The sequence below is a fragment of the Pteropus medius genome, unplaced genomic scaffold (genome assembly GCF_902729225.1).
Source record: "Pteropus medius unplaced genomic scaffold, Ma_sr-lr_union100, whole genome shotgun sequence".
Lineage (NCBI taxonomy): Eukaryota > Metazoa > Chordata > Mammalia > Chiroptera > Pteropodidae > Pteropus > Pteropus medius.
The window spans coordinates 5,308,567-5,335,370 of NW_024356249.1; the positions used below are offsets into that span (position 1 = coordinate 5,308,567).

The 26,804-nt window shown below is 33.3% G+C and overlaps 1 protein-coding gene and 1 pseudogene across 9 annotated transcripts in view; one reads left to right on the plus strand and one right to left on the minus strand.

Annotated features, from left to right (window-relative positions):
- The window catches only part of CNOT4 (CCR4-NOT transcription complex subunit 4), a 127,213-nt gene that overhangs the window by 13,708 nt on the left and 86,701 nt on the right, over positions 1 to 26,804 (plus strand). The window lies entirely within an intron of this gene.
- On the minus strand, positions 20,462 to 20,580 carry LOC120601314 (uncharacterized; annotated as a pseudogene).

The window sequence follows — 26,804 nt, forward strand, 5'->3', positions numbered from 1 at the left end:
TCTCTATAGTCTGTTACTGATGCAGCTGTAAGAATTACCCTTTGAAAACGTAAGTCAGATGGCAAGAGATTTTTCTCTACGTTTAAGAAATTTCGTGAGTTGATAAGATTAGATGTTATTCTAGTCTAATTTTACTAAATCTCCTTGGCTTGGAAGGCATCTCTAATGTAGGCTTTGATTATGCCACTTTTTATGAGTGGGGAAAAAGTTGTCAACATCTTTTCTCCTTACTAACCTTCCACCCAACACACAGGAAGACTTGACACCTATATCCCCTAGGAAATTGGAAAGAGAGGGTCTTTGTTGGTTGCTGTGCCAAAAAGTTGGTTTGAATGGAAGGCTGGACCACCCTTTCTTAATAGAGGTCTGTTATTTCACTCCTAACCTTCTTTAGCAACACTTGTTTTCCTCCTAATCCCTGCCAAATTAAGTGTCCTTCCTCTACCCCTACCCTTTCTCTGTTTTTCCCTTCCAAATGCAAATGTATTTCTTAAGACTTTGGCTCTATTTAAATTAGTGCTTTATATTTTAAACTCCCTTTTCAGACATCTTAAAACCCATTCTTAAAGCTTCCATGTGAGTTAGTTTTACTTTAGTTTCCAACAGAATGATACTGAACATGATAGTAAAAGGGAAGGTTATACAAATAGATGAAGAAGTGTGTAAAATTATGGGGAAATTGAAAGATATTTTTATTGGGTATTGTACTTTGAATGTAGTTGTCATAAAGCTGCTGTTCTAGAGGAGTTATATGGTACTACATGTAGAGAAGTTTGGGGATTGTTTGGCAAAAAAGAACTTAGTTCATTTCTTTTTCTTTCTATACTCTGAAGAAAATGTTCTCTAATAAATTTTCCTTTGATTACTGTTCAGAGAGGCCTCTTGTACTGGGATTAACAATTATATTACAAATTATGATATTGTGTATATATTACTATTGATTTTAGATACTTTCAGATTATCATACTTAATCTCTTTACCCAAATGTACATATATGCCTGTTTTCTCAAGCCATTTCTTAGACCTGTGTTGTCTAATATGGTACCCACAAGATATATGTGGTTATTGAGCACTTGAAATGTGGCTAGTTTGAATTGAGATGTGCGCTAAATGTGAAATACCCACTGGAGTTTGAATTCAGTACAAAAAATAATAAAATAGCTCATTAGTAATTTTTTAAATAACACATGTTGAATTGATAATATTTTGGATATATTGGGTTAAATAAAATTAATTACCTGTTTATTTTTTCCTTAATGTGGCTAGTAGACAACTTAAAATTATATATGTGGTTTGCATTATATTTTGCTTGGACACTGCTGCCTCTTAAACTTACCTTACTCTATCCACAACACTTTTAGAGTTATTTTAACTCAGTTAATGATTGGTTATATATTCACTAAAAATGATTTTGGTATAATGTATTACGAAAGGATTTTTTTCATGAAGTTAAATACTTTTTTTTATGTGGTCATCCTTCTTAGTATTAACTTTCTCAAGTCTTGAGTTTTCTTTCTTTTTTTAACTGTTTGACTTTTGCCATATCTTGCTTATGGTACTACATAAGCATAAATTATTCTTTCTCTACATTGCTTGGAAGAATTTGAAGGACAAATTTAAAAGTATCAGAGTTGATCTTTTTTTATTTTTTATTTTAATTTTTTTCTAAATTTATTTATTTTAATTAGTTTCACGTATACAATACATTGGTTAGACACCTGTGTAGTTCGTAACACGGTCCTTCCAATTGCTCCCTCCCTCCCCTGACCCTCCACCTAGCCAACGTATTAATGCTAATTGCATTCTCTATGCTCTGTCTCCATCCCTGTGACCATCCATCAGCTACTAATTTGTACTTCTTTAACCCTTCATCCCATTCTCCCAGGCCCCCAAACCCCACTCGCATTTATCCATCACCAAATTGTCCACTATATTTGTGAGTCTGTTTTTGTTTAGATTGTTCTTTTTATTCCTTAGATTTGGCTTATAAGTGAAATCATACAGTGATTTCACTGTCTGACTTAAATACCTTCTAGGTCCATAGTCTGTCTGACTTAAATACCTTCTAGGTCTGTCAAAGCAACATCTTTTTCCATCTCCTTCCTTTTAATCTGTGTGTCTTTTAATCTGAAGTGAGTCTCTTGTAGGCAACTTTAGGGGTCTTGTTTTCCTTTCCATTCATCTACTCTTTTAGTTGGAGCACTTAATTCTTTTCCATTTGAGGTACTTATTGATAGGAATGTAATTGTTACCATTCTTTATTCCTGTTTTTGATACATGTTTTTTTTTCCTTCTTAAAGAAGTCCCTCCAACATTTCCTGTAAAACTGGCTTGGTGGTGATAAATTCCTTTCATTTATTTTTGTCCAGGAAGCTCTTTATCTGTCCTTCAACTCTAAATGATAGCTTTGCTGGGTAACGTATCCTTGGTTGTAGATCCTGGGTTTTCATCACATCAAATATTTTGTGCCAAGCCCTTCTGTCCTGCATAGTTTCTTTTGAGAAATCAGCTGCCAGTCTTATGGGTGTTCCCGTGTAAGTAACTATCTGCTTTTCTCTTGCTGCTTTTAATATTCTTTCTTTGTATTTAACCTTTGGCATTTTAATTATGATGTGTCTTGGTGTGGGCCTCTTTGGATCCCTGTTTTTTGGAATTCTCTGAGTTTCCTGGGGTTTTATGTGCATTTCCTTCACCAGGTTAGGGAAGTTTTCCATCATTATTTCTTCAAACAGCTGTTCAACATCTTGATTTTCTTCAGGTATGCCGATCAGACGGATATTTGGACCCTTAATAGTGTCCCATATGCTACTTAAATTATTTTTGTAGTCTTGGCATCTCATCTTTTGCCATTCCGATTGTGTGTCCTTGGCTTTCCTGTACTCTGGATAGGGCATTTGATCCTTTATTCACTTTGTTTATTCCTTTGTTTATTCCACTTAATATACTTCTCATTTCAGATAATGTATTCTTCATTTCAGCCTGGTTCCCTTTTGTAATTTGCATTTCCATTTTTATGTTTTTTATCTCTTTGCTGAATTTATCTACACTTCCCAAAAGTGTAGTATCTTTATAACCAGTGTTTTGAACTCTGCATCTGTTAGATTACTTGACTCCATTATATCTGGATCTGTTCTGTTCTCTCACATGGTTTCTGCTTCTTTGGCTGCCTTTCCGTGTCTGTTCCTGTGTACTAGGCAAAGCTCCTCAGTGTCCCGGTCTTATTAGTGTGTATTTGTAAAGTAGGTGTCCAGTGGCACAGTTCTGAGAGGGGTTCAGCTGTAGGCCAAATTTAGCCCAAGCCTCTATCTCTCCAGGGTCGCCTGTTAAGATTCAGCAAGTAATCCACGGATGCCGTGCTTATAGTTACCTCAAATGCCACACCTGAAACCAAGGCCAGCTGCTTCCAGTGTGAGCCCAGGCGCTGCTCAGCAAGGGTCACCTGACTTGCTGAGGCTGTATCTGGATGTGGCTTGGGTGGGGTTGCGAGTTGGGGGAGGCGGAGTTTCAGGGAATCCTCTGGGTGGAGCTGTCTCTGTTATCCATTTTGATGATGTCACGACTGTGGCGGTGCTGTGTCCAGCGCACCGGGAAGGGGGAGAGGTCAACAGGGAACAATGGATACTGCTGGTACTTCTGTATAGAGTGAGTCTCACCTTGGCCCTCATTCCGATAATGTCTTCTTATAAGTCCCTGGTACCCCTTGCACACAGCCGAATGGGCACTGGTGCTCAGAGAGAGCAGCCCCTTTTAGAGGCGTCTGCTGCTGCCACTGCCGCAGCAGCTTCCGTCTCACTCAGCTGCTTGAGACCCAGCAGCCCTGCGTGCTCACCGCGTCCTGCCTATTGTTGCAGGTTGATTTCTTGGATTTCTCCCTAGTTGGATATCTTGTTCCTCTAGATAGCAGGTGATTTTTCCTTGCTGCTGCTCCTTGTTTCCTTCATAGTTTTCGATTTGGTCTCCAGAAGGATGAACAGAGCCTCTATCATTTACGCCATTTCTTTCCTCCCCCAGAGTTTATCTTTTACTTTTTAATATTCGCACTATTATTAGAGCATTTTACAATCCTTCTGTTATTAACATTTAACTTTAAAACTTAAAGGCAATTTGTAAAAAATATGGATTGAAAAGTTTATGTATAAGAAGAGATTTTTATCATTTTGAACATAAAACCCAGCACACGAACAAGCAAAAACATCTACACTGACTTAGTCTACTGTCCTCGGTTTTATAAACTTATAAACTTGGACTTTAGCAGCCATTATTGCTGTTTTTTCCCCATGTTATAATACTTTAAAGATTTAAGTTTATGGTTTTATTTATATTACCGTTCTTTATCTGTTGAAAAAAAATATTTATTTTGAGTTCAGTGAATGCTTTTTAGGGGTAAGCCTTGAACTCTGTTTAAAACCAAGTGGCATATGGCTTATATCTGGATAGTTTTTAAGTGAACAACTGAATATTCAGTAGCTGTGGATTATTTAAAGGGACCTGTTGACTTCTGAGCTCCAAAATAAATTTCAAAATAATCTGTAATATGTTGTTACCATAAAGACATTAACAAAAATGACTTTGTTAGGCATTCGAAAATGATTTGTTTACTGGAGAACTATTACTTTTATTATTCTCACTCACCAAAGAGTCCACAGTATATACTTAGGTATTGAAAATTTTATAAAAGCACATTCACAAGAAGAGTGTATAAGAAGTAAAAAAGTTTGGGCCCACAAGCTTGAATCTTTCTTTTTAAATGGTTGGAATTGATAAGTAGGTTTTATAAACAAGGGCAAGTAGGGGAAAAGAAGATATCTAAAGAGAAAAGAGTTGAGATAATATAAATAATTGGAATGTGGGAACGAAGAAGAAAAGTGAGCTCACTAAATTAACTTTCTTAAATGCTCAATGGAAGGATAACTTTTGATAGACTTGATGGATTGAAACAAAACTTTGCTACTTGTCAATTTTAGAATACCCTCTTTACCCTTTTATTTACTCCTGAGCTTTGAGGATAGGCCTGATTTCTCTTGGCTGTGTAGCCTTAGGTTTAGATTGATCCATAAAAATAATTTCTGAATCCACCTATGTTGTGCATATCAAATATTTGTTCTTTTTTTTTTTTTCTTAATTGCTGATTAATATTTCCTGGTGTGGATATACCACATTTTGTTTAACATTTATCTGTTGGATATTCATCTTGTTTTCAGTTTTTGGTTTTACTAATGGAGCTGTTATGAACATTTGTATACAGATTTTTGCATGAACATAAGTTTAATTTCAGATGAACGCTGGGTCATCTGGTAAGTGCATATTTAGTTTAAAAAACAAAACAAAACTGCAAGACCATTTTCTAGAAATGCTGTCTGATTTTGTATTCCCACAAGGATTGTATGAGTTTCTCTGCATTCTAATTAGATTGAGTGTTATCCTTGTTTTTTATTGTAGTCATTCAGATAGGTGTGGTGTGTAATATCTCATTGTAGTTTTAATTTGTACTCCCTCATGGCTAATGATGTAGAGCAGTTTTTCATGCACTTATTGGCCATTTGTATATCTTCTTTGGTGAAATGTCTGTTTATGTCTTTTACTCATTTTCAAATTGGGATTTTTTTTGAAGGTTCTTTATATATTCTAGATAACAAGTTCTTGTCAAACATGTGGTTTGCAAATATTTTCTCCCAGTCTGTAGATTGCTTTTTCATCCTCTTTATAGAGTTATTCAGGGCAAAAGTTTTAAATTTTGTTAAGACCCAATAGACCATTCTTCATTTTATTTATTGTCCTTTTTGTGTCAAGACTAAGAACTCTTAAGAACTCTACTCCTAAGTCTTGAAGACTTTGTTTTTTTCTAAAAGTTTTGTAATTTTACATTTTACATTTAAGTTTATGATTCATTTTGAGATAATTTTTGTGTAAGATATGAGGTTTAGATTGAGGTTCTTTTTTTTCTAAGTCCAATTGTTCCAGCACCATCTATTCGAAAGGCTATCCTTCCTCCATTGAATAGCTGGTGTACTTCTGTCAAAATTCGGTTGGGCATATTGTGTGGACCTATTTCTGGGTTTTCTACTCTGTTCCATCCATTTGTATGTGGTATGACATTCTTCGTCAATACCACATTATTTTGATTATTGTAGCTATGTAGTAAGCCAAAACATCAGGAAGAGTGATTCTTCCCACTTGATTCATATTATTCAAAATTGCTTTAGGTCTTGTAGGACCTCTCCCTTTCTGTACCAGTTTTAGAATAAGCTTTTATCTGTACCTATGAAAGATTTTTCTAGGATTTTGCTAGGAATGACATTACACCTATAGACCAATTTGGGGATTATCAATATCTTTACTGTGTTGCTTTCCAGTCAGTGAACACTGTCTCTCCAGTTATTTAGATCTTTGATTTCATCATCAGCATTTTGTAATTTTCAATATACAGATCCTCTGTGTTTTGTGAGCTTTATACCTAAGTATTTCATTTTCTTTGGAGCAGCTATAAATGGCATTGTAATTGTAATTTAGATTTTCACATGTTTATTACCAGTAAATAGGAACGTGATTGATTTTTGTTTATTTTTGTATCCTGTGACCTTATAGAACTCACTTATTAGTACTAGGGGATTTTTTTGCGGGGAGAGGGGGCGGGTAGATGCCTTGGGATTTTCTAGGTAGGAAGTCATGTCATCTGCAAAGAGGGACAGATTTTTTTCCTTCTGTTCCAATCTGTTTACCTTTTATTTCCTTTTCTTAACTTTATTTGCTGGCTAGAGCTTCCATAGCTGTGTTGAATAAGACTAGTGAGAGCAGCCATCCTTGCCTTGTATTTGAGTTTAGGATTAAAGCATATCATTTTCACTGTTAAGTTGTGATGATAGCTGGGTTTTTATAGATGTTCTTTATCAAGTTGAGGAAGTTCCCCACTATTCCTTGTTTACTGAGAATTTTTATTGTGAATTTTGTCAAATGCTTTTTCTTTTTTTTTATGATTTCATTTTTTTAGCTAAATTTATTGGGGTGACTTTGGTTAATTAAATCATATGGGTTTCAAGCGTACAAGTTAATAATACATTACATGTTTATTGCATTGTGTATTCAACACCAAAGTTAAATTTCTTTCCATCACTATATATTTGACCCTGGCTCCCCCGTCTACCTACCTCCTTCCTCTCTTCCCTCTGGTAACCACTAAACTATTGTTTGTTTCCATGTGTTCACCCATTCTGGCAATTGATGTAATCATGTAATTTTTTTTTCTTTAGTCCTTTGATATGGTGGGTTACATCGATTAATTTTCAAATGTTCAACCAGCCTTGCATACCTAGAGTAAATCCTAATAATCTTTTTATACATTGCTGGATTTTATTTGCTAATAATTTGTTCAGGATTTTGTATCTAAGTTCATGAGAAATATTGGTCTGAAGCTTTTTTTTTTTTTTTTGGTACTGTGTGTCTGGTTTTGGTACCAGAGTAATATTGGCCTCATAAAATGGGTTGGGAAGAATTCTCTCCTCTTTTCTGGAAGAGATAGTGTAAAATTAGAATTAACTCTTTAAATGTTTGATAAAATTCTCCAATGAAGCCTTCTGGGCCAGGATTTCTTTTTTCTGCATTTTTAAACTATGAATTCAATTTATTTAATGGTTATAGGACTTGTCAGATTATCTGTTTCATCTTGATTGAATTTTGATAATACGTGGTTTCTGAAGAATTGGTACATTTTTTCTAAGTTGTTGAATTTATGAGTGTAAAGTTATTCTTAGTATTTTTTTTTTAATTTTCCTTTTAATGGTTGTAGGATCTGTAGTGATAATACCCTATTTCATTTATGATTCCTGTCTTTTCTCTTTTTATCTTTGTCAGTCTTACTAGCTGTTTATCACTTTCTTTCTTTTTTTAACAACCAGCTTTTGTTTCATTAATTTTTATATTTCTGTTTTCAATTTAAGTGATTTCTGCCCCTTATTTTCTTCCTTCTGCTTGCTTTGAGTTTATTTTCCTTTTCTTTTTCTAGTTTATTGAGGTAAGGTAAAGATTATTGATTTAAGATGTTTTCCTAATGTAAGCATTTGATGCTATAAATTTTCCTCCGAACACTGCTTTTAAGCAAGCTACGTTCCATAAATTTTGATAGGTTGTTTTATTTTTCTTAGCTTTATGTATTTTTAAAATTTCCTTTGAGACTTCCTCATTGGCTCATGGATTGATTATTCAGTAGTATGTTTTTAAATTTCCAAGTGTGTGGAGATTTATCGAATTCTAGTTGTATTCCATCATGGTCAGAGAATGTACACTGTATGATTTCAGTTCTTTGTAATTTGTTGAGGTTTTTTTGGCACAGGATATTGTTTATCTAGGTGAATGATCCATGGGCATTTGGAAAGAATGTATGTTCTCCTACTTATTTTTGACTCTACCTAGTCTTGCTGCAATACCTACCACCTACTTCTCTCCATGCAACCCTTTCTCTGCTCCCCACACCATCTATTCTGTTTGGTTCATACTCATTATTGGTTTGTATAGCATCATTGATAATTGCTTTCTTTTTATTCTTATTTCTTCCCCTTAGAATTCTTTATTTCCCATAATTTCTTTATTTTCATGTCCCATGGCTCAGTTGACATTTTCTAGTTTTAAACAAAATTTAATACTATGTTCTAAATAGTCACTAGTTTTGATCTTGTCAATGTAATTTGTGCTTACACTAGTGGCATATCGACCTTGAAATACTACTACTTCAAGGTGAAATATGGTGGTATATTTTTGTTATTCTTTCAAAAGGCACCCACAAAGCCTGATTCTTTGGATAAACTCTGAGGGAATTAGAAATTATATGCTAAGCCTATTGTTAGGCATTAAGTGGGAAGATTTGTGTCCTCAACGTACTTCATGGGACACGAGTGGAACGCCTCTGCGATGATTCTAATAGTATAGGACAACAGATACCAGACAGATGCTTAATGGAGAAATACTTTAGGAATTTAGAAAAGGAGCAAAGAATGTGGACAGGATTAATTTGGGTGATTTTGTGAAAAGATAATACTTGAATGAGGGTAGGTGGAGTGGGAAAGTAAGTGGAAATGAAACGTGGGAACATTTATTATTTGTATAAATGGACTACTAAAACAAAATAAGTGTGGACTGTGGGAAGGAAAATGAGGACGACATTCTCGTGAGCCCCTTGGGTTATGCAGTACTGCAAAGGTAGCGAGAGGGTTCCTGAACACCAAGGAAAAATTTAAATTTGAGCAGGAGATAGTAGCTGACTTAAAGATTCTTAATCTGAAGAGTGACTTGAAGGATGAAGTAAAAAGCATTGCTGTAACCTAGGAGCTTGCTAGAAATGCAAAAGTTAATACCCCACCACAGACCTACAGAATCAGAACCTGCATTTTTAACAGGATCCTCAGATGATTTGTAAACATGATTAGGTTTAATAAGCACTGGTCTGAAAGGAAGTTGATCAAACAGAACTGTGTGCAAATTGGATTCCAGAGGAGAGAGATTTCATTTAGATCCCATATTAGTTATCCAGTTGAAAAGGAGACCAAAGGGCATATAAGAGACAGTTATTAAAGGAATACAACAACAGGATTTAATGATCAGTGTTTAGAGAATGAAAGAGAGAGCCAAATCGAAGATGACATCAAATTTTGGCCCTGGGCAACTGAAAACTGGGTGGGCCATTGACAGGCTATAAAAAGCCTGGGTGGCATAAAAAGCTGTGATTATTCTTTACTCCCAGGCCACCAGAACTTTTTGTTAAAAAATCAGCATAATAATAACACTGGAGAGAATCTTGAAAAAGGAATGAAAAAACTTGTAAATCCTAAATCCTAAAATAAACAGCATTTTTGTTTTTTCCATGTTATCTTGATTTATTAATATGCGAACTTGTTTTTACACTCCTATTAATGTACAGCCATTTTGTACAATTTAAAAATTATGTAAATATTTTTTATTTTTATTTATAATTTAGTTTAAAGGAATTTTTCCCATTATAAAAGACATACACTCAGATTTTTAAAATTGCAAATTAAAATAACAGTGAATCCAGTATTTACATTTTAAATCGGTAAGGATTAAAATGTCTGGTTTTAATGGGTTTTGCTGAGACTGTAGATTGGTGCAGCTTTTGAAAGGACAATTTAGCAGTGTTTGTCAAAGCTAAAAATTGCACATACCATGCTTGATTCAGCAATTTCATTTCTAGGAATTTGTTCTACAGATATACTGGCTCTAGGTCAATTAATCTATAGGCTGATTTGTCAAGTTTACCAATTCTTTGCATCAGTGTATTCAGGAAAATATTTTTCTAATGAACATGAACAAAATTTCATTATTTCATGGAAGAATTTTTCAGTTTACTCTGATTTCTTTAGTCCTTTGAAAAATTGTTTTGCTTTTTCCAGCATTTTCTGATTTCTTTACAGTCTTTTAGAAAGTTATTTTATGTTTTTTCTAGCTTTTTGTTATTTTTAGGATTATTTTGTCAGTTTCAAAATGCATATATCAGCCTTGGCTTTTTTATGTTTTTGAGTAAAATTTGCAGCTATTTATATTGGGTGGAATTATTTTAATGTTTTTGAGGATTTTTGATGAGTTTCGGTTGACAGTTTTCCTTTTGTCCTCGTGACATTTTAAGGAAGGTTCATCTTGTTCTAAGCTAAGGGTCCCAGTCTCATTAAGTTTTAGGAATGCATTCAATATTCAGAAAAACATTTCATAATCAGTAATCATTTCACTGTAAGTCTAACATGTATTTACCATACATATGTGCTGAAAAATATCTAGAGTAACCACATCAACAAGAAATGCTAATATTTAGGTTATTGATTGCTATAAAAATTGAGAATGATGTCTTCATTGAGAAATTAGGGAATAATAAAATTACCTAAAGACTGGAATAATGAAATATTTTGTTGAAACAAGAAAGTGGAAGAACTAAAAAAGTGGCCTAAATCTCACCAGCAAAGACATATTAAAAACTTTAATGACTAGCAATAAAAACTAACAAATCTGTTTAATATATTAGTAAATATAAAACATTTATGGAAATATTTATAAGTAAACATATGAGATAGCTATAGATATTATAATATTAATAAATTAATAAGTACACATAGAAACAATACAGACATCTAATAAGTTAACAAAAATATACATATAACTTATAAGTACATATATAACTGTCACTATATCATAATATATGTTAATATAAAATATCAGGTTTATGTTTCTAATTTGCTCAGATTCTTGAGGTGAATATATAAATAAATGAATTTATTATTTAGCAGACAATTTTGAAGAATTGCTTTATTTCTGATATAATAACAGGAATTTTGGATTTGTTTTTTTATTCATTTGTTTTATTTTTTTAGATACCACCTATAAGTGAAATCATACAGTTTGTTTTTCTCTGTCTAATGTATTTCACTTAGCATAATACTCTCTAGGTCCCTCAGTGTTGTTGCAAATGGCAAGACTTCATTCTTTTTTGCTGAATAATATTCCATTGTGTATACACACACATGCACCATCTTTATCATTCATTTATTGATGGATATCCTGGTTGCTTCCATATCTCGGCTATCAGTAGTAATGCTGCAATGAATGTAGTGTTGCATACATCTTACCAAATTTGTGTTTTTGTTTTCTTCAGATAAATACCCAGAATTGGAATTACTGGATCATATGGCAGCCCTATTTTTACTTTTTGAAGAATATCTGTACTGTTTTCCACAGTGGCTGCACTAATTTATAATCCTGTCAACAGCATATCAGGGGTTCCCTTTTCTCAACATCTGTGCCAGCAGTAGTTATTTGTTGATTAATTGATGATAGCCATTCTGACAGGTGTGAGGTGATATGTCATTGTGGTGTTAATTTGCATTTCTCCCATGATTAGAGATGTTGAGCATCTTTTCATGTGTCCTTTGGCCATCTATCTGTCCTCTGTGGAGGAATGTCTATTTAGGTCTCCTACCCAGTTTTTAATCCAATTGTTCATTTTTTTGGTGTTAAATTAAGTTTCTTATATTTTTTGGATATATTTCTTATATATTTTGGATAGTAACTCCTTCTCAGATATATCGTTGGCAAATACCTTCTCTCATTAAGTAGGTTATCTTTTTGTCTTGTCAATGATTTACTTTGCTGTGCAAAAATTTTACAGTTTGATATCCCATTTGTTTATTTTTATTCTTTTGTTTCCCTTCCCTGAGGAAATAATATGCAAAAAAAAAAAATACTGAGAGTGATGTCAGAGAGTTTACTGCTTATGTTTTCTTCTAGGAATTTTATGGTTTTAAATTTTATGTTTAAGTTTTTAAAACATTTTGAGTGTATTTTTGTATATTTCTTCAATATCATTATTTTGCATGTACATGTCCAGTTTTCTCAACACCATTTATTGAAGAGACTGCTTTTACCCCATTGTATATCCTTGCCTCCTTTGTCATGGATTGACTGTATAAGCAAGGATTTATTTCTAGGCTCTCTATTCCATTGATCTCTATATATGTTTTTATGCTAGTACCACACTGTTTTGATTTTTGTAGCTATGTAGTAACTAGATATCAGGGAGCATGATACTTTTCACTAGGAGTTTCCAACCCTGGGCCGCAGACTAGTATTGGCAATATTAATTTTTTCAATCCATGAGCAAGGTATATCCTTCCATTTATTTGTATCTTCTCCATTTTCTTCAGTGTTTTATAGTTTTCAGCATAGGTCTTTCACTTTTTTGTTTATATTTATTTCTTGATATTTAATGCTTTTTGATGGAATTGTAAAGGGATTTTTTTTTTTTTTTATTTCTCTTTCTGATTGTTGCTGTCGGTGTATTTAAATGCAGCAGATTTCTGTATATTGATTGTGTATCCTGCAACTTTACTAAATTTGTTCATTCTAATAGTTTTTTGGTAGAATCTTTAGGGTTTTCTATGTGTAGTGTCATGTCATCTGCAGATAATGAGATTTTTACTTCTTCCTTTCAATTCAGGTGCCTTTTATTTATTTTTCTTGTCTGATTGTTATAACTAGGACTTGCAATATTATGTTAAATAGAAGTAGTGATAGTAGGCATCCTTGTCTTGTTCCTTTCCATTTTTCATTGTTTTGAGTATATTAGCTGTGGGATTGTCATATATAGCCTTTATTCTGTTGAGATATCCTTTTTATCATAAAAGGATGTTGAATTTTGTCAAATGCCTTTTCTGCATCTTTTGAAATGATTATATAGTTTTTATGCTGTATTTTGTTAATGTGATATCTCAAGTTGATTGATTTATGGACATTAAACCATCCTTGCATCCCTAGGATTAATCCCAGTTGCTCATAGTGTATAATCCTTCTAATATATTGTTGAATCAGGTTTGCTAATATTTTGTTGAGAATTTTTGCCTCTGTTCATCAAGGATGTTGTCTGGTAGTTTCTTTTTTTGTAAAGTCTTTGTCTGGTTCTGGTGTCTGGGAAATGCTTGCTTCATAGAATGAGTTTGGAAGTGTTCCTTCTTCGATGTTTTAAAATAGTTTGAGAAGGATAAATATTAATTCTTTTAATGTTTGATAGAATATTAATTCTTTGAATGTTTGATAGAATAAAGCTGTCTGGTCCTGGATTTTTATTTCTTGAGAGTTTTTTGATTACTGCTTCAATTACATTGCTAGTAATCAGTTTGTTTAGATTTTGTATTTCTGGTTCAGTTTTGGAAGGTTATGTACTTCTAGAAATTTATTCATTTCTTTTAGATTGACAGATTTTTTGGCTTTTAATTTTCCGTAATATTCTTTGATTCTTTGTATTTTTGTGGTGTCAGGTGTAACTTCTCTTTCATATCTGATTTTTTTTATTTGGGTTCTCTTGATGAGTTTAGCTAACGGTTTATCAATTTTGTTTACCTTTTCTAAGAATCAGCTCTTAATTTTACTGATCTTCTCTTGTTTTGTGATTTCTATTTCATTTATTTCCACTCTGATTTTAACTGTTTACTTCAGGTTGTATTTTTTATTTTTGTTTTTCTAGTTCATTTTGATGTAGAGTTCGATTGTTTACTTTGGATTTTTCTTGTTTGTTGAGGTAGACCTGTATAACTGTGAACTTCTCTCTTAGAACTGTTTATTCTGCATCTTATAAATTTTGAAAAGTTGTGTTTTCATTTCTATTCATTTAAAGATACTTTTTTATTTAATTTCCTCATTGATCCATTGGTCGTTTATTAGGGTGTTGTTTACTCTCTACGTGTTTGTGTTTTTTTCTAGTTTTCTACCTGTAGTTGTTTTCTAGTTTCATGCCATTGTGGTTGGAAAAGATACTTAATATGATTTCAACCTTCTTGAGTTTATTGAGGCTTGTTTTGTGGCCTAATACGTGATATATCCTGGACAATGTTCCATGTGCACTTGAAAAAAATGTGTATTCTTCAGTTTTTGGATGAAATGTTCTATAAATATTTATTAAGTCGATCTGGTGTAAAGTGATATTTAAGGCCATTATTTCCATATTGATTTTCTGCCTGGATGATCTCTCCATTGATGTGAATGGGGTATTAAAATCCTTTACTATTATTGTATTACTGTGGATTTCTTTATGTACATTAATAATTACTTTATATATTTAGGTGCTCCTGTGTTGGGTGTGTAGATATTTACAATTTTTATATCCTCTCTGGATTAACCCCTTTATAATTATATAATGTCATTTGTCTTTTTTTTTGCTTTTTTTGTTGTTTTCAAGTGTTTTTTGTTTCGTATGAGTATTGCTACCTCATCTTTTTTTTCATTTCTTTTTGCATGGAATATTTCTTTCCATCCTTTCACTTTTAGTCTATATGTATCCTTTGATTTGAAGTGAGTTTCTTGTAAACAGCACATAGATGGGTCATATTTTTAAATCTATTCAGTCACCCTATGTCTTTTTATTGGAGCATTTAATCCATTTACATTTAAAATAATTATTGATAATTATGTACTTATTGCTCTTTTGTTCATAGTTTTTGGTTTTTATACTCCTGTTCCTTTGTTCTTCTTTTGATCTCTTCCTTTGTGATTTGCTGTTTTTCTTTGTTTTGTTTGCTTCCTTTCTCACTGTTTTTTGTATATCTTTTTTAGGTTTTTGGTTTATAGTTACTGTGTGGTTTATGTATATCATTTTCTATCTATAGCAGTCTATTTTAAGCAGATAGATGTTTAAATTCCAATATATTCTATAAAGACTACATTTTTACTACCCCCTCCACACTTTATGTATTGATATCATGTTTTAGATCTTTTTGTGTTTTGCATCTACTAATTAGTTTGAGTTGTACGTTGAGTTGAGTTTGATACTTTTTTATTTTGACCTTAGTAGTAGCTTTTTAAATGTCTCATTTGCTCTATTTATTAAATACTTGGCTTTATATTTGAGATTTTTTTTCTTTCTCATATTTTCTATTTCCATTTATGGCCTTTCCTTTTCTGCTTAAAGGAGACTTTAACATTTCTTGTAAGGTAGGTTTAATGGTGATAAACTCCTTTAGTTTTTACTTGTCTGCGATACTCGATCTCTCCTTCAATTCTGAGTGGTAACCTTTCTATCTTTCTTCTCCTTCTGAGATCTCTATAATACAAATGTTTGAGCTCTTGAAGTTATACCAGAGGTTCCTTAAAGTATTCTTATGTTTAAATTTTTAAATCTTTTAGCTGCTCTTGATCAGTTGATTTCCACTAGTTTGTCTTCCAGTCAGTAACCTGTTCTTCTGTATTAGCTAACTTGCTGTTCATTCCTTCTAATGTATTTTTCATTTTAGTTGTTGTATTTTTCAGATCTGCTTGGTTCTTTTATTTTCTAACTCTTTGTTGAAGTTCTTTCTGCATATCTGCATTCCACTCTTAAGTTTGCTGAGCATCCTTATGACTGTTTCTTTGAATTCTTTATCAGGCAAATCACTTATCTCCATTCCCATAGGATTTTTTCCCTAGGGATTTTTTCTTATTCCTTCCTTTCTTATTCTACATAGAAGAATATTGAGAGATATTCTTCTCTCTTTTCATTTCTGACTGTCTTTGTTTTTATGAATTAGACAAAATAGTTCTCTCTCCTAGTCTTAAAAAAGTGTCCTTATGTAGAAGTGGCCTTTGAATAGGCCATGTGTATTGGGTAGTTTTGGCAGGCCGGTAGGAGCCCAGCGGATGCTTAAGGCATCTATGGCACTTGCCTGCTGAGCCAGAGTGGCTCTGGGTGGGGATGCCACGTGCGAGTAGTAATGCCCTTTGGTCCTGCTTGCTCACTTTGTTCAGGGCACAGTGGGCTCAGGCAGTGTGTCTGAGAACACGTTGTTGCAACCTTGCAGGTAGGTCAGAGTACCTGGATAGAGCCCCTGTCTACTCTGTGGAGGTAGAGGGGGACAATGAACAATGGCACTCACTGACACCTCCAAACCCAGAGAATTCTCGCAGTCTCTAGAGAGTTCCCATGTCTCCCCAGCCTTCTCTATACAATCTCTGTCTTGTTTGTTTTGGAGAAAGTAGTTTTGAGTAGATGTGAACTCTGTGTAGGCTTTAGTGCCAGGTAGTTTTGGGAAGCCGGTTGGAGCTGGGCATGTGCTTATGGTGCCTCGGGCACTGGTTTGCCAGACGGGTGCAGCTCCAAGCAGGGAGGCCAGGTGCATGTGGTGATGCCCTGTTCCTGCTTGCTCTCTTTGTTCAGAAATAAAAGGCTCCGTGTAGTATACCTGGGAACTTGCTATGGTAATGTTGCAGGTTGGCCAAAGCACTGGAATAGAGCTGCCGCCTAATGGAAGTGGAAGAAAATGTAAACAATGATGTTCAGTGGCCTCTCCACCCCAGAGAGTTCCTGCAGCTTCCCAGCCTTCTGTGTTCGGTCTCTTCCTCTTATTTGTTGTTCGGAAGCTGTTCATCCAGCCCTCAGTTGTCTTGCAGGAGTAATTGATCTTTATATATGTGTATATTTGAGTTTGCTCATGGGAGAGGTGAGTTCAGCATTCTCCTCTGCTCCTGTCATCTTGTGTAACCTTTTTTTGTTTGTTTGTTTTAGTTTATTTTACTAATAATTTTAGTGTTTTACTGTTGTCACATATTCTACCAAACTTTCTGAAATGCAATGGGGACACTTAATATTCCATTATGTTTCTGATAGGAAGGCAATGTGGTTGTATATATTACCACAGTGATTGCCCAGGTTGATAGCTGATCTTGTGGGTTGGGTGGGTAGTCTCTTTTTTTCCTCATGAGTTTATATCTGTCACTCCTAAAGCTCCCTAGTAGATCGAAGATGGTGGCCACCTTGGGTAGGAAAACCTTCCCTCATTGGACATCTGGATTTTTCTCAGTTTTTGATATTCTACATAGAGCAACAGTTTACCTTTTTAACTGAGTATCATTTTGACCTGGTAGACATATTGACCTCCAAGGATATTGGGAATACAAGCATTTTAATTAGTCATACCCATACCAACATTAGTGAATTTTAATCAGATTTTCTTCTGTGGAAAACTATGTTAACTCATTTAAATTTGTTGGTCGTTTTCTACTTTCTAACATTAAACTCTTTCAGACTTTTTCCAGCTTTTTTTTTTACTCAAATTATTTTTACTGGAATAGATTTTTTTTGTACATTTATAATGAACAGTTAATTTATTGATTAGATTTTTGTTTTAAGTTAATTTCGTAGATTGTAGCTTTCATATTTGTTGGTTTTTATTTGTACTTCTACAAAATTCAGTTTGTCTGCATATTGTACATTGAAATTTTGTCAAGAAAAATTGACTCATCAGTTTTTAGACAGCAGCATATTTTACCATGTGCAGTTTCATTAACGGTCTGCTTGATTTTGTCAATTAACTTTGCTATTAATACTCATTATGAATTGGAAAAACGATTGATGTTTTTAGACTGTTTTCTATTTGATATTATAGGACTGCTAACTCTGTTGTCACAGTGAGTGAGTCTCAGAATTATTTTTCAATTCTTTTGTATTTCAGTTGTCTTTATCCTAAAACCACTAGTCATGATGTTAGCCTCTTCTATTTTGGAGGCTTCCTGTCTAGCGATGGGATTTTAAAAAGAATCGTTCTGTATGCATGTGACTTATGAATATCTTTGGTAAAGTTTTGTTCTGTTACTTGCCATTGCTTGTTCTGTCACATAGATAACAGCTGTGGAGTACAGCAAGACATTTTGGGGTGTCGAAAATATTGATCTTCTTACTGACTTAAACCAGCCCTCTGCTTGTTTAAATTGACTGCTAAATTGCATTAACTGCACTCTCAAGTGCTAGGCAAGGTTGAAACAACTTACATTGCTTTTAATTTCCCTAAGCTGAATTTCTAGTCATGAAATTATTGGAGCAGAGGGTAGTACCATTTATTATGGATTTTGTATTATATTGATTTTCAAAAGGATTGAACCAATTTATAATGCCATCAGTAGTGTAGAAGCACCTCAGTTTTCAATATATTTTCTTTAGAATTAGGTATCACTATTTTAAAATGTTTACTTAACTAGGAGTAAAATGATCTCCTTGGAGTTGCTTTCATTTACATGTTCATTTGCTTTGTGTAGAAATGTAATAGGACAACACAAAAATATAACTCTAACCAGAGCATTTGGTTATGCAGTCTTTTTGCACTATATTAACTTTTTGAATCAAAACCGATTTAAAAATTAAGATTGGTTATTAGCATAATGAAATAGTGCTCCTGGAAGGAAAGTCATAGAGTACTATTGTGCTCTTGAGACAGAGGAGTTCTTTCGTCTCATGCCCCGCTAGCCTCTGAATAGAAGAATGTGCTACTCTTATCCTGCTACTCTTATCACTGTGCTTACATCTGTTTCTGTATCTGCTCTGTTTAGTCAATTAAAAAACTTACTGTTTATTTCTTTTCTAAGTTAGTAATGTCATAATATATTTTGCAGGTAAGTGAATAAAGAGTATTTTTGTGATGTTTTAATCAATTTTCTTGTTTATTCTTTTTTATTTAGCCAAAAATTTGCATAGCCCCACTTTTTCCTTGTTTTTGAATATAGTTTTTAAACTCTTAAGCAATTTAAGAGACATTTAGAACTTTTTAAAATAATTTTTTAATTAAACATGTCACCAGTTCATTTGTCAGAAAACAAGGAACACTTAATGAGAGGTTAAGTGAATATTTTTATTTATTTTCCATTTATGACACTTTTAGGACTTATTCAAACATCCAAGTCAACAATTTTATTAAAACTTAGTTCTAAGGCAGGTTGATCATTCTTTTTTTTAATGTCAAAGTAAGAAATTGTAATTACATGTTTTAAAAACAATTTTTAACTCTTGTTTAGAATTTTTTTATAATCTGTGAGGTGCACATTTACATCCCACACTCTCCTTTAATTTCTTTTGGAGCCAGTCATTATCTTTTAGGGCTATTTTGAAAGGGTTGTTCTTCAAGATGCTTTCTGCCATGTAGTAACATGTCCTTACTTGTAGTAAGGAACTTCTAATATAGTAGATAGCGAGATCTTGTTTGCCTAGTAAGCATGCCTTCCAGCTTCCTGAGAGCTAGGTGTGGGGACACTGCCTTTAAGGCACTAGCATACAGGCTAGCTAAGTGACAAAATTATCATATATAAAGTAATATAGTTATGAGAAATACAAGTCATTATGTACTCAGGAGCCGAATAAAATGGAGTTCAGAGAAGGAAAAGAATGATCAATAATTAACTTTTTGAGGCTATTTTCTATCTTTAACTTTGCTCATCTCTTGATGATTTTGCTTCCCCAAATACAATTTACCAGATCCCTTTAAAATTAGTATTTAACACGATCCTTTCATAGGTACTTATTTACAGTTTTAGTGCCAGTTGCTCAGGTGCTACTTCTAGGGATGTTTCACGACCTTCATAATAATTAGCAGTTGTAAAATATTCTATAGTTTAATATATTATTTTTGAAGAATCGCAGGTTTTATAAGATAGGTCTCTTGTAAAGACGCTTATACTGTTAAAGTTTCTTTAGAATATCAAGCTTTTTTCAGTAGTTTGGTCTCTGATTGTGCGCAGTGCATAGTGACTTTTTACGGATGGGAATTCTCTCTCCATTCCAGTCCACGAACTAAAGGTTTACTTGTAATATAGGATTATTGCCTTGAATATTTTATGATTTAGATTCTAGAGGGTGTACTGGAAGACTTCCTCCTTCCCTTCCCTCATCCTCCTACTGGTGCTTTGCTTCCCTCCAGCTCTTCACCACCAGCTGAGTAGTAAGGACTCTGCAGGCATGGAGGGCTGATAAATAGAGATTGTATTTATAGATTTTAAAAAAATGATATTTAAATAAATTGAGGTATAATTTACATACAATGACATATATAAATCTTAAGTGTGTGCAATTAAGTTTTTTTTCCCTTTTTTATTTATTTTTTTTAAGGCACGGTAACCCTTGGTTAACCTCACAGATTGCACGGACCTTGTCAGCTTACAGTCCCTTATTTTTTATTTTTTATGCCTACAGCACCTGGTCTTCCTAGGTGGTCTCCCATCCAAGTACTAACCAGGCCCAACCCTGCTTAGCTTCTGTGATCAGACAGGATTGGTCTCGTTCAGGATGGCATGGCCGTAGACGCAAATAAGTTTTGACAAATGCGTACACCCATTTAACTCACCTGTATCATAAAGATATATAACATTCCAGTCACCTCAGAAAATTCCTTCATTCCTCTTTCTACTCAATATCTGTCCCCCAGAGTCAATCTCTGTTACAATTCTGTTATCACAGCTCAATTTGACTGTTAATGAAATTTCACATACAAAGTATAATTTTGTGACTGACTTCTTGTATTTAGCATAATGCTTCTTAGGTTTGTCCATGTTATGTCTATCAGTAGTTCCTTTTTATTGCTGAGTAGTGTTGTAGTATTCCATTGGATACCACAGTTCATTTATCCATTCACGTGTTGGTGGACATTTGGGTTGTTTTCATTTTGGCTATTATGAATAGAGCTGCTTGTGAACATTCATGTATAAGCTCTGTTGTAGACATATGTTTTCATTTTGTTGGGGTGAATATCTGGAAGTGGAATTGCTAGTTTATATGGTAAGCATATGCTTAAAAACTATATTTTCAGGGCCAGTGTTTATAACAGTGATAGAGGGGAATGGAGTGAGAGGTGATGGCTCTAAAGCAATACCATGAATTACCTTATAGGTCATACTAAGGAGGGTTTTATCCCAAGTACAATATAAAGCCCCAGAAAAGTTTAAGATAAGAGAATAAAATCATCAAATGTATAATTTTACTGACTGCTTTTTGAAGAGAAGATTAATGGTGAGACCAAAAAAGGACGATCCAGTGAAGAGGACTTTTTTGTTGCACATGACATAGAATTTCACCCAAACTGATTTATCAAGAGGAGAATATTTTGGGTTACATAAATGAGAAAGTCCAGGCAGTATTATTCAGTCTCAAAAGTTTTAAATATTAAAGTGAGTTAAAAATTTATATTTCATCAGGCTTCATATCTCTGAACTCTAGATATGTTTATTCACGTGATCCTCATTCTTAGAAAAGTGCCTTGTACATATTACTCAGTAAATATTTTGATGAATGAATGAATGAATGATCGATCTTGGGCATCTTTGGGAGTCGTATTGGAAGTCAGTTTCTAGTAAAGTTCTTTATAGTTTGCTTGAGATTGGGGAAATAATATTATCCCCCTGCTTTCAGTCTACAGATTAAGTACCCCAAATTTAATCTTAATGTATACACATCAAGTAATCTATAACAATTTTATTTTTCTAAGCTAACAAATGACTTTAAAATATGAAGAAAGGAAATGAAAATAAAGTATGCCACATAATTCACTTAAAGCACCAGCATTTATATTTTCTTTTTGCTCTTGACTCTGTCTTTATCACCATACCCTATATTTTCCTCAGATATTCAGGTTTTCCAGCAGTTTTACGTGTTTAAATTATTGACTGTTGACTAAAGAAGGTTGACTCAGTGGTAATAGAGAAAGTATTGGCAGCATGGGGTAGGCAGAGTTGCACAGTAGTTTGCACAGCTATGTTTAGAACATAGCTAATTTATTTTTAAATCTGGAAGAACCTGAAATTTGCCTGTGTAAATAGAATAAAGGTTGTCAAGTGTATACTAAATTCATTAGTTATTAATTTTTCTCCCAACATCGCCACCACCAGCACCACCATCATCATCGTCATTATCATCATCATTGCCTAGTACTATATCTGACACATAGTAGGTGCCTAATAGGATTTGCTCTTTCAAAAGCGATGAACTTCATTTCCCTGGAAAATTCACAGATGGTGAAGAATAATGTAAACATTGCTAAAAATTGAAAGGCTCAGTCCTAGAAATGGAAATGTGTTTAAGGGGGGGAATGAGAGTTTGGCGTAAATATCTAGTCTATTAAGTTCTTTTTTTTTAAAATTTGAATTCATATTTTGTCATTTATCTCTCTTCCTAGACATTCAAGTATAGCATACAAACGTGACCCTGCCAGTGGTCTTTGTATTGTAGTAATATGACTTATTTCTGAGTTTATTTTTCTAAAAATTTTTGTTCTTAACATTTTTTAAATTTACCTTTAGTAACACAAGTAATGGATTCTTAGAAAAATTCAAACTGTACAGATAAAGCAAAAATCCCTCTTAATTGAACCCCACTGCCTATTCAGATCACTTAGATAACTAACTCTTCTGGTTAGTTTGGCATATATTCTTCTGAGATTTAATACATACACACGAATATACACACTTCTAAATAATGTTTAAACTTACGGTTTCCCTCAGGTGAGTTTTAGGAAGCTTTCTTATTTTTTTCATCTGGTTTTATTACTTATAGTATACAGTACTCTTGGTTCACTGAACCTAAGTCCTATCCCTTTATTTAAAATTAATTAATTGATTAAAACCAGAGAGCTTAGGGAATAAACCAGATTTATTAAAAATGCTTTAATATTCAAGCTTTTTTCCAAATCATCTTTGATGATTTAGGGCATCCATAGTAATCTGATGTATGGACTATATCGTGTGTATATATAGAAGTCTCTACTATTTCAGACTCTCTTCAAATCCAAATTAGTAAAGCTTCAATCTGTGTTATACCTTAGGAAAATCTTTTTTCTACAGAAACTTCTTTTTAGATTTTTCTAGCCATTTATTAACATTAGATATCAAAACATTGGGCTTTATGAAATAAAACTTATAATTTTCTTGAGAATGACAATTCAAATTTTGGAATCATAAAATGTTGATTATCACTACATGTTTTCTAGATAACATTTTATTCTATTCCTGTTGTTGGCTCACATATTATTTAATTATTTTGTGCTTAACCATAGAAGATTTAATATAATCACTTTGCGTTTTTTAGAATTTTAAGAGAGACCTTAGAGATTTATCTGATACAACCTCTTCATTTCACAAAGAAGCCTTAGTCTCTAGAAAGACAATAACTTGACCAACTTCTCAAAACTAGTTATTGTAAGAATTAGAACTAATCTAGATCTTCTGCTATACATACCTTATTTTCTGACCCTTTCTAATCTTGAGTCTAACTTAACTAGAGAATGTGCTCAATATTTGCATATTTGAAAGTCTTCATTAGTAAGAAAGTCTGCCAGAATCTGTAATGGCCAAAGTATTTTGGGAAAGGGTCAGAGTGAAATTTCCTGTGAAAGAGTCTTAAGTTTTTGTCTCAGTGACATGTAGTTGATAATTAATTATCCAGTCTTTTCTTATTCCATCTCTCTCTTCCTTCTCCCCTTTTTCTTTTTTTCTCTTAGAATGCAGATAGGAAGACTGTGAAGTAGACCTGTTACACCAGACCAAATAGGGAGATTAGACTAGGGAGATAGGGTCAAACTGGAGTAGGTTAATTGTACTTTGTGACTTTCCATGCTTGTTCTGATGTTCCATCCCCAATCACAGGAAACCAAAGGAACCAAAGCCAATCAATTTTTAGAAGCATCCCAGACTCCACCAAAGCTGGTAATTTTATAAAGCTGTCGAATTCTCTTTCCATTGCTTTTCCAACCTATACCTGCTGCGTAATTTTTTTTTTTTAAACAAAGGAATATTTATGTTAAATATGAAGTGAATATTCTGGTAAGATAGATATTCTTTCTTTTTTAAAATTCTTTAAATTTCACTGGCCTGATCCTTATTGTTGAATCATAAGATTTGCTGAAGCTGTTAAAAATATTTTACTGAAGTCCCATATTGGTAGGAAAAGACAGTTATTTTTAAATACCATCTTTATTCTATATCCTCCACTTGTTGTTTCTAAAGATTTTATAGGTAAAGCAAGGACAGGCTATGGAATAAGATGAGGACAATTAGCCGATGATATTTATTCCTGTAGCTATAAATTATTATGTAGCCAGAGTTGGAGAACAGCATTTGTTGGTAGTAGCCTTTCAAAGAGTATCTTCTGAATATTTGATAAAACTAATTGAAGAGTTATGAACCTTAGCAAAACCACTTATTCTGAAAAACACCTTTAAAATTGCTTGTGTCTTTTTACACACTAGCCTTTATAATTTTAAAATTTAAATTAAAAATTTTAATAATCAGAATAGGGGTTGAGTGGTCTTACGGGAGTTAAAAGAAGAAATATGAAAATAAATTGTTTTCTTAAAAATAACTAAGAATTAAGCTTACTACACTAGACTATCCAATAAAGTATGGTGGCTGGCACACACCACCTAGAATTCTAGGGTAACATTTTGTCTTCATGAGTCTTTGTAGAACATGATCTAAATGAAGGGTCCGCAAACTGTAGCATGCAGACCAAATTCTGTTCATGGACAGTTTTGTAAGGTCCATGAGCTAAGGATGGGTTTTATATTTTTAAAAGGTTGTAAAAACAAAACAAAGAATATGTAGCAAAGATTGTTTATGGTCCTCAAAGCCTAAAATATTTACTATCTGGCCTTTGAAGAAAAAAATTTTTGTTTTCTGATCAGAATCAGAAGGTGCTAAATGGTCACAGAACTATTTCAGGCCTTTTGGAGTTACAGTAAAAGTAATATCAATGAAGAAAATCAACAAAGTTGGAATGTTTGTTACAATTTTGTCTACAGTAGTAAAAAATTTGAAACTTTTAGTAACGGGACTGATTAAATAGACAACAAGACATCTGCATAGTAAATATTATACAGTGAGAGTTATCATCCATGATTTATGCAAAGGAAAGATATTAATTGCATTAAGCAGGAGATCAGATTCCAGAACACTGTGCAGCATGATATCTGTAATTTGTAAATGATATCTGTATAAGTGCACAAACTTTATATATTAGAATATGGGATTGCAGGTGACAGACATTTTTTCTAGTTCCTTTTTTGTAACTGCTAATTATGTGACACTGAAATTAATTGACTTTTTGATATGGAAGAATTAAACTTAAAATAGTTTTATGTCACAAAGAGGGCAGATATTAATATGTAAAATGGTATTAGAAGTATGGATACTTTATTGGAACTTAGTCTTTGGACGAATGAAAGAAAATAGAACTGCTAAAATCCTCCTAATGTATTATCCTTAGACATTCAATAGGCTGAGCAAGTAATGATGGCATTTCATTGGGCTATACAAAGAATATAATGCAATTTAAAGGTATGTACCGAACAATTTGAAGTACTAGGTATCATAGAGATGACTCCCTTCCCCAAAGCATTGGTCGATGTCACTTTCAGAGATAGAATTTTGAGTAGATTATAAAATTTAGGTTAAAATGGCATTTCTTCCTTCCCTTTTATTTCCCCTTCACCTTCTTTCCCTTCTCCCCCCCCCTTTCTCACAGTATACTATTGAAGTACAATTTATGTAAAATAAAATCTTGACCTTTTACATATGTGTACATACTTGTTTCCAACACCCAGATCAAGATATGAAACATTTCCATTAATCCAGATAGTCTATTAGTGCTCCTTTCCAGCTAGTACTCTTGCCCCTACTAAGAGGTAACCATTCTGACTTTTGGTTAGTTTTGCTTATTCTCAAGCTTTATATAATGGAATCATGCGTACTCTTATGTTTGGCTCCTTGCTCTCAAAATAATGATGATATTTTTTGAGATATATCAAAATAGTTATTTGTATTAGTTTCTTTTCTGCTGTGAAGTAGTATTCCATTATATGGATATAGCACAGTTTGATCACTCTGCTGTTGATGGATATTAGAATCATTTCCTTTTTTTGCAGGGATGGGGGAGGCAGTTATGAATAATGCTGCTGCGAACATTCATGTACGAATCTTTTTGTAGGCTTATGCACTCATTTCACTTGGGTATATATCTAGGAGAGGCATTTTTAGGTTATATGGTAGGTGTGTGTTTAACTTTATTAGAAACTGCTAGTTTCCAAAAGTAGCTGTCCTATTTTACACTATAATCAAAATATGGCCATTCCTAGTTGTTTTATGTCCTCACTAACACTTTGGTACTGTTAGGTTTATTGATTACAGCTATTCTGGTGGTTCGTGTAGCGATGTCTCAGTGTAGTTTTAATTTGCTTTTTCCTGGTGACCAGTGGTGTTGAACACATTAAGTGCTTTTTGGCCATTTGTGTAAATTTTTGTCTTTTATTATTGATTTGTAGGAGTTCTTTATGTATTTTGGTATGAATTCTTTGTCAGATATATGTTGTGAATGTTTTCTTACAATATATAGCTTGCCTTTCACTTCATTATTGGTAGGTTTTGATGTGAGGAAAGCTTCAATTTTGATGAAGTCCATTTTACCAATTTTTAATTTTATGCGTGTCGCCTTTTGTGTGCTGAGAAATCTTTTTCCTATTCCAAAGTCACGAAGATATTCTCCT